Source organism: Carex rostrata, chromosome 10, assembly GCF_964058835.1.
Source record: "Carex rostrata chromosome 10, lpCarRost1.2, whole genome shotgun sequence".
Taxonomy (NCBI): domain Eukaryota; kingdom Viridiplantae; phylum Streptophyta; class Magnoliopsida; order Poales; family Cyperaceae; genus Carex; species Carex rostrata.
Window position 1 is genome coordinate 1,102,501 of NC_135927.1, and position 7,500 is coordinate 1,110,000.

Sequence of the window (7,500 nt, forward strand, 5' to 3'; positions counted from 1 at the left end):
GTGTTTCGCCGGCTTTACGGCTGGGGATTTCAACCCGCGCGGCTACCCGCATCGGTCTTACGGGCGAAACTCCACGCGGAGTCGCCCTGCCCGAACGTGTTTCGCCGGCTTTACGGCTGGGGATTTCAACCCGCTCGGTCTCTGCGGGGCGCCTCCACGCTTAGGCGCCCCGCTCAACCGTGTTTCACCGGCTTTACGGCTGGGGATTTCAACCCGCTCGGTCACTGCAGGGCGCCTCCACGCTTAGGCGCCCCGCTCAACCGTGTTTCGCCGGCTTTACGGCTGGGGATTTCAACCCGCACGGCTACCCCCATCGGTCTTACGGGCGCCTCCACGCTTAGACGCCCTGCCCGAACGTGTTTCGCCGGCTTTACGGCTGGGGATTTCAACCCGCTCGGTCTCTGCGGGGCGCCTCCACGCTTAGGCTCCCCAATGAACCGTGTTTCGCCGGCTTTACGGCTGGGGATTTCAACCCGCGCGGCTACCCGCATCGGTCTTACGGGCGAAACTCCACGCGGAGTCGCCCTGCCCGAACGTGTTTCGCCGGCTTTACGGCTGGGGATTTCAACCCGCTCGGTCTCTGCGGGGCGCCTCCACGCTTAGGCGCCCCGCTCAACCGTGTTTCACCGGCTTTACGGCTGGGGATTTCAACCCGCGCGGCTACCCGCATCGGTCTTACGGGCGAAACTCCACACGGAGTCGCACTGCCCGAACTTGTTTCGCCGGCTTTACGGCTGGGGATTTCAACCCGCTCGGTCTCTGCGGGCGCCTCCACGCTTAGGCGCCCCAATGAACCGTGTTTCGCCGGCTTTACGGCTGGGGATTTCAACCCGCTCGGTCTCTGCGGGGTGCCTCCATGCTTAGGCGCCCCAATGAACCGTGTTTCGCCGGCCTTACGGCTGGGGATTTCAACCCGCTCGGTCTCTGCGGGGCGCCTCCACGCTTAGGCGCCCCAATGAACCGTGTTTCACCGGCTTTACGGCTGGGGATTTCAACCCGCGCGGCTACCCGCATCGGCCTTACGGGCGAAACTCCACGCGGAGTCACCCTGCCCGACCGCTTTTCGCCGGCTTTACAGCTGGGGATTTCAACCCGCATCGGTCTTACGGGCGCCTCCACGCTTAGACGCCCTGCCCCACCGTGTTTCGCCGGCTCTACGGCTGGGGATTTCAACCCGCGTGGTCCGTGTTTTTCGGTAACATATTCGTGTTCCTTGCCCCCGACGGGCCGTGTTTTTCGGTAACAAAATCGTGTCTTTTGTCCCCGCTGCACCGTGTTTTTTGCCCCGCTCAACCGTGTTTTTTGCCCCCGCTCAACCGTGCTTACTGCCCCCGCTCAACCGTGTTTTTTCGGTAACATAATCGTGTCTTCGGGTAACATAATCTTGTTTTTCGGGCCATTTTACACCGACAGAGGCACCCACAGGGGCCATGTACACCCCGCTTGGCATGTACATGAGGGGCTGCCTCTTCCAAAAATCCTTCCCCCCTATAGGGGAATATGCATTTTGGGTCTCCAGCCACGCCCAGGGTTACCACCCCCTGGAAATCCCCCAGGTTTACCCCCCATTTTATGTGGATGCATAGATTCAGACCGCCCTGCTCCACCGCTTTTGGCCATTTTTGCCCAACGTTAGCCGCTTCGGCGTGCCGCTGGACTGTTTTCGGGCCTTTTTCACCGACGCTTGGCCGTATCCGCTTAGTTTTCCCCAACGCTTGGCCGCATCCGCTTAGTTTTCCCCCGCTGGACTGTTTTCGGGTCACTTTTGCCCAACGTTAGCGGCTTCCGCTTGCCGCTGGACTGTTTTCGGGCCCTTTTTCACCGACCCTTGGCCGTATCCGCTTAGTTTTCCCCAACGCGTGGCCGCATCCGCTTAGTTTTCCCCCGCTGAACTGTTTTCGGGTCACTTTTGCCCAACGTTAGCCGCTTCCGCTTGCCGCTGGGCTGTTTTCGGGCCATTTTTCCCCAACACTTGGCCGTATCCGCTTAGTTTTCCCCAACGCGTGGCCGCATCCGCTTAGTTTTCCCCCGCTGAACTGTTTTCGGGTCAGTTTTGCCCAACGTTAGCCGCTACCGCTTGCCGCTGGACTGTTTTCGGGCCAATTTCCACCGACTCTTGGCCGTATCCGCTTAGTTTTCCCCAACGCGTGGCCGCATCCGCTTAGTTTTCCCCCGCTGAACTGTTTTCGGGTCACTTTTGCCCAACGTTAGCCGCTTCCGCTTGCCGCTGGACTGTTTTCGGGCCAATTTCCACCGACTCTTGGCCGTATCCGCTTAGTTTTCCCCAACGCGTGGCCGCATCCGCTTAGTTTTCCCCCGCTGAACTGTTTTCGGGTCAGTTTTGCCCAACGTTAGCCGCTTCCGCCTGCCGCTGGACTGTTTTCGGGCCAATTTCCACCGACTCTTGGCCGTATCCGCTTAGTTTTCCCCAACGCGTGGCCGCATCCGCTTAGTTTTCCCCCGCTGAACTGTTTTCGGGTCACTTTTGCCCAACGTTAGCCGCTTCCGCTTGCCGCTGGACTGTTTTCGGGCCAATTTACACCGACTCTTGGCCGTATCCGCTTAGTTTTCCCCAACGCGTGGCCGCATCCGCTTAGTTTTCCCCCGCTGACCTGTTTTCGGGTCAGTTTTGCCCAACGTTAGCCGCTTCCGCTTGCCGCTGGACTGTTTTCGGGCCAATTTCCACCGACTCTTGGCCGTATCCGCTTAGTTTTCCCCAACGCGTGGCCGCATCCGCTTAGTTTTCCCCCGCTGAACTGTTTTCGGGTCACTTTTGCCCAACGTTAGCCGCTTCCGCTTGCCGCTGGGCTGTTTTCGGGCCAATTTCCACCGACACTTGGCCGCATCCGCTTAGTTTTCCCCAACGCGTGGCCGCATCCGCTTAGTTTTCCCCCGCTTAACTGTTTTCGGGTCACTTTTCCCCAACGTTAGCCGCTTCCGCTTGCCGCTGGGCTGTTTTCGGGCCATTTTTCCCCAACACTTGGCCGTATCCGCTTAGTTTTCCCCAACGCGTGGCCGCATCCGCTTAGTTTTCCCCCGCTGACCTGTTTTCGGGTCAGTTTTGCCCAACGTTAGCCGCTTCCGCTTGCCGCTGGACTGTTTTCGGGCCAATTTCCACCGACTCTTGGCCGTATCCGCTTAGTTTTCCCCAACGCGTGGCCGCATCCGCTTAGTTTTCCCCCGCTGAACTGTTTTCGGGTCACTTTTGCCCAACGTTAGCCGCTTCCGCTTGCCGCTGGGCTGTTTTCGGGCCAATTTCCACCGACACTTGGCCGCATCCGCTTAGTTTTCCCCAACGCGTGGCCGCATCCGCTTAGTTTTCCCCCGCTTAACTGTTTTCGGGTCACTTTTCCCCAACGTTAGCCGCTTCCGCTTGCCGCTGGGCTGTTTTCGGGCCATTTTTCCCCAACACTTGGCCGTATCCGCTTAGTTTTCCCCAACGCGTGGCCGCATCCGCTTAGTTTTCCCCCGCTGGACTGTTTTCGGGTCACTTTTGCCCAACGTTAGCGGCTTCCGCTTGCCGCTGGACTGTTTTCGGGCCCTTTTTCACCGACCCTTGGCCGTATCCGCTTAGTTTTCCCCAACGCGTGGCCGCATCCGCTTAGTTTTCCCCCGCTGAACTGTTTTCGGGTCACTTTTGCCCAACGTTAGCCGCTTCCGCTTGCCGCTGGGCTGTTTTCGGGCCATTTTTCCCCAACACTTGGCCGTATCCGCTTAGTTTTCCCCAACGCGTGGCCGCATCCGCTTAGTTTTCCCCCGCTGAACTGTTTTCGGGTCAGTTTTGCCCAACGTTAGCCGCTACCGCTTGCCGCTGGACTGTTTTCGGGCCAATTTCCACCGACTCTTGGCCGTATCCGCTTAGTTTTCCCCAACGCGTGGCCGCATCCGCTTAGTTTTCCCCCGCTGAACTGTTTTCGGGTCACTTTTGCCCAACGTTAGCCGCTTCCGCTTGCCGCTGGACTGTTTTCGGGCCAATTTCCACCGACTCTTGGCCGTATCCGCTTAGTTTTCCCCAACGCGTGGCCGCATCCGCTTAGTTTTCCCCCGCTGAACTGTTTTCGGGTCAGTTTTGCCCAACGTTAGCCGCTTCCGCCTGCCGCTGGACTGTTTTCGGGCCAATTTCCACCGACTCTTGGCCGTATCCGCTTAGTTTTCCCCAACGCGTGGCCGCATCCGCTTAGTTTTCCCCCGCTGAACTGTTTTCGGGTCACTTTTGCCCAACGTTAGCCGCTTCCGCTTGCCGCTGGACTGTTTTCGGGCCAATTTCCACCGACTCTTGGCCGTATCCGCTTAGTTTTCCCCAACGCGTGGCCGCATCCGCTTAGTTTTCCCCCGCTGACCTGTTTTCGGGTCAGTTTTGCCCAACGTTAGCCGCTTCCGCTTGCCGCTGGACTGTTTTCGGGCCAATTTCCACCGACTCTTGGCCGTATCCGCTTAGTTTTCCCCAACGCGTGGCCGCATCCGCTTAGTTTTCCCCCGCTGAACTGTTTTCGGGTCACTTTTGCCCAACGTTAGCCGCTTCCGCTTGCCGCTGGGCTGTTTTCGGGCCAATTTCCACCGACACTTGGCCGCATCCGCTTAGTTTTCCCCAACGCGTGGCCGCATCCGCTTAGTTTTCCCCCGCTTAACTGTTTTCGGGTCACTTTTCCCCAACGTTAGCCGCTTCCGCTTGCCGCTGGGCTGTTTTCGGGCCATTTTTCCCCAACACTTGGCCGTATCCGCTTAGTTTTCCCCAACGCGTGGCCGCATCCGCTTAGTTTTCCCCCGCTGACCTGTTTTCGGGTCAGTTTTGCCCAACGTTAGCCGCTTCCGCTTGCCGCTGGACTGTTTTCGGGCCAATTTCCACCGACTCTTGGCCGTATCCGCTTAGTTTTCCCCAACGCGTGGCCGCATCCGCTTAGTTTTCCCCCGCTGAACTGTTTTCGGGTCACTTTTGCCCAACGTTAGCCGCTTCCGCTTGCCGCTGGGCTGTTTTCGGGCCAATTTCCACCGACACTTGGCCGCATCCGCTTAGTTTTCCCCAACGCGTGGCCGCATCCGCTTAGTTTTCCCCCGCTTAACTGTTTTCGGGTCACTTTTCCCCAACGTTAGCCGCTTCCGCTTGCCGCTGGGCTGTTTTCGGGCCATTTTTCCCCAACACTTGGCCGTATCCGCTTAGTTTTCCCCAACGCGTGGCCGCATCCGCTTAGTTTTCCCCCGCTGGACTGTTTTCGGGTCACTTTTGCCCAACGTTAGCGGCTTCCGCTTGCCGCTGGACTGTTTTCGGGCCCTTTTTCACCGACCCTTGGCCGTATCCGCTTAGTTTTCCCCAACGCGTGGCCGCATCCGCTTAGTTTTCCCCCGCTGAACTGTTTTCGGGTCACTTTTGCCCAACGTTAGCCGCTTCCGCTTGCCGCTGGGCTGTTTTCGGGCCATTTTTCCCCAACACTTGGCCGTATCCGCTTAGTTTTCCCCAACGCGTGGCCGCATCCGCTTAGTTTTCCCCCGCTGAACTGTTTTCGGGTCAGTTTTGCCCAACGTTAGCCGCTACCGCTTGCCGCTGGACTGTTTTCGGGCCAATTTCCACCGACTCTTGGCCGTATCCGCTTAGTTTTCCCCAACGCGTGGCCGCATCCGCTTAGTTTTCCCCCGCTGAACTGTTTTCGGGTCACTTTTGCCCAACGTTAGCCGCTTCCGCTTGCCGCTGGACTGTTTTCGGGCCAATTTCCACCGACTCTTGGCCGTATCCGCTTAGTTTTCCCCAACGCGTGGCCGCATCCGCTTAGTTTTCCCCCGCTGAACTGTTTTCGGGTCAGTTTTGCCCAACGTTAGCCGCTTCCGCCTGCCGCTGGACTGTTTTCGGGCCAATTTCCACCGACTCTTGGCCGTATCCGCTTAGTTTTCCCCAACGCGTGGCCGCATCCGCTTAGTTTTCCCCCGCTGAACTGTTTTCGGGTCACTTTTGCCCAACGTTAGCCGCTTCCGCTTGCCGCTGGACTGTTTTCGGGCCAATTTCCACCGACTCTTGGCCGTATCCGCTTAGTTTTCCCCAACGCGTGGCCGCATCCGCTTAGTTTTCCCCCGCTGACCTGTTTTCGGGTCAGTTTTGCCCAACGTTAGCCGCTTCCGCTTGCCGCTGGACTGTTTTCGGGCCAATTTCCACCGACTCTTGGCCGTATCCGCTTAGTTTTCCCCAACGCGTGGCCGCATCCGCTTAGTTTTCCCCCGCTGAACTGTTTTCGGGTCACTTTTGCCCAACGTTAGCCGCTTCCGCTTGCCGCTGGGCTGTTTTCGGGCCAATTTCCACCGACACTTGGCCGCATCCGCTTAGTTTTCCCCAACGCGTGGCCGCATCCGCTTAGTTTTCCCCCGCTTAACTGTTTTCGGGTCACTTTTCCCCAACGTTAGCCGCTTCCGCTTGCCGCTGGGCTGTTTTCGGGCCATTTTTCCCCAACACTTGGCCGTATCCGCTTAGTTTTCCCCAACGCGTGGCCGCATCCGCTTAGTTTTCCCCCGCTGAACTGTTTTCGGGTCACTTTTGCCCAACGTTAGCCGCTTCCGCTTGCCGCTGGACTGTTTTCGGGCCAATTTCCACCGACTCTGGGCCGGATCCGCTTAGTTTTCCCCAACGCTTGGCTGCATCCGCTTAATTTTCCCCAGCTGAACTGTTTTCGGGTCACTTTGTCCCAACGTTAGCCGTTTCCGCTTGCCGCTGGACTGTTTTCGGGCCATTTTCCACCGACTCTTGGCCGTATCCGCTTGGTTTTGCCCAACGCTTGGCTGCTTCCGCTTAATTTCCCCCAGCTGAACTGTTTTCGGGTCACTTTTGCCCAACGTTAGCCGTTTCCGCTTGCCGCTGGACTGTTTTCGGGCCATTTTTCACCGTCACTTGGCCGTATCCGCTTAGTTTTCGCCAACAATTGGCTGCATCCGCTTAATTTTCCAAGCTATACTGCTTTCGGGTCAGTTTTGCCCAACGTTAGCCGCTTCCGCTTGCCGCTGGGCTGTTTTCGGGCCATTTTCCACCCACGCTGGCACCGACGGGGCCATGTACACCCACGCGCGTGTACATGAGGGGGCACCCATTTTTGAAAACCTTGCCCCCCTATAGGGGAATATGCATTTTGAGGCTCTAGCCACGCCCAGGGTTACCACCCCCTGAAAATCCCCCAAGTCAAAATCACCCATGTAAAATATTCAAAAAAATCTCAAAAAATCACAAAAAATTTATAAAATCAAATAAATTCAAAAAAAAAAAAAAAATTTCAAAAATTCAAAAAAAATTCAAAAAATTCAAAAAAATTCAAAAAAATTCAAAAATTTCAAAAATTCAAAAAAAGTCCAAAAACCCAAAAAAACTTCAAAAATTTCAAAAATTCAAAAAAATTTCAAAAAAAATTTCAAAAATTTGCCCCGCTGAATTGTTTTCGGGTCACTTTTGCCCAACGTTAGCCGCTTCCGCTTGCCGCTGGACTGTTTTCGGGCCAATTTCCACCGACTCTTGGCCGTATCCGCTTAGTT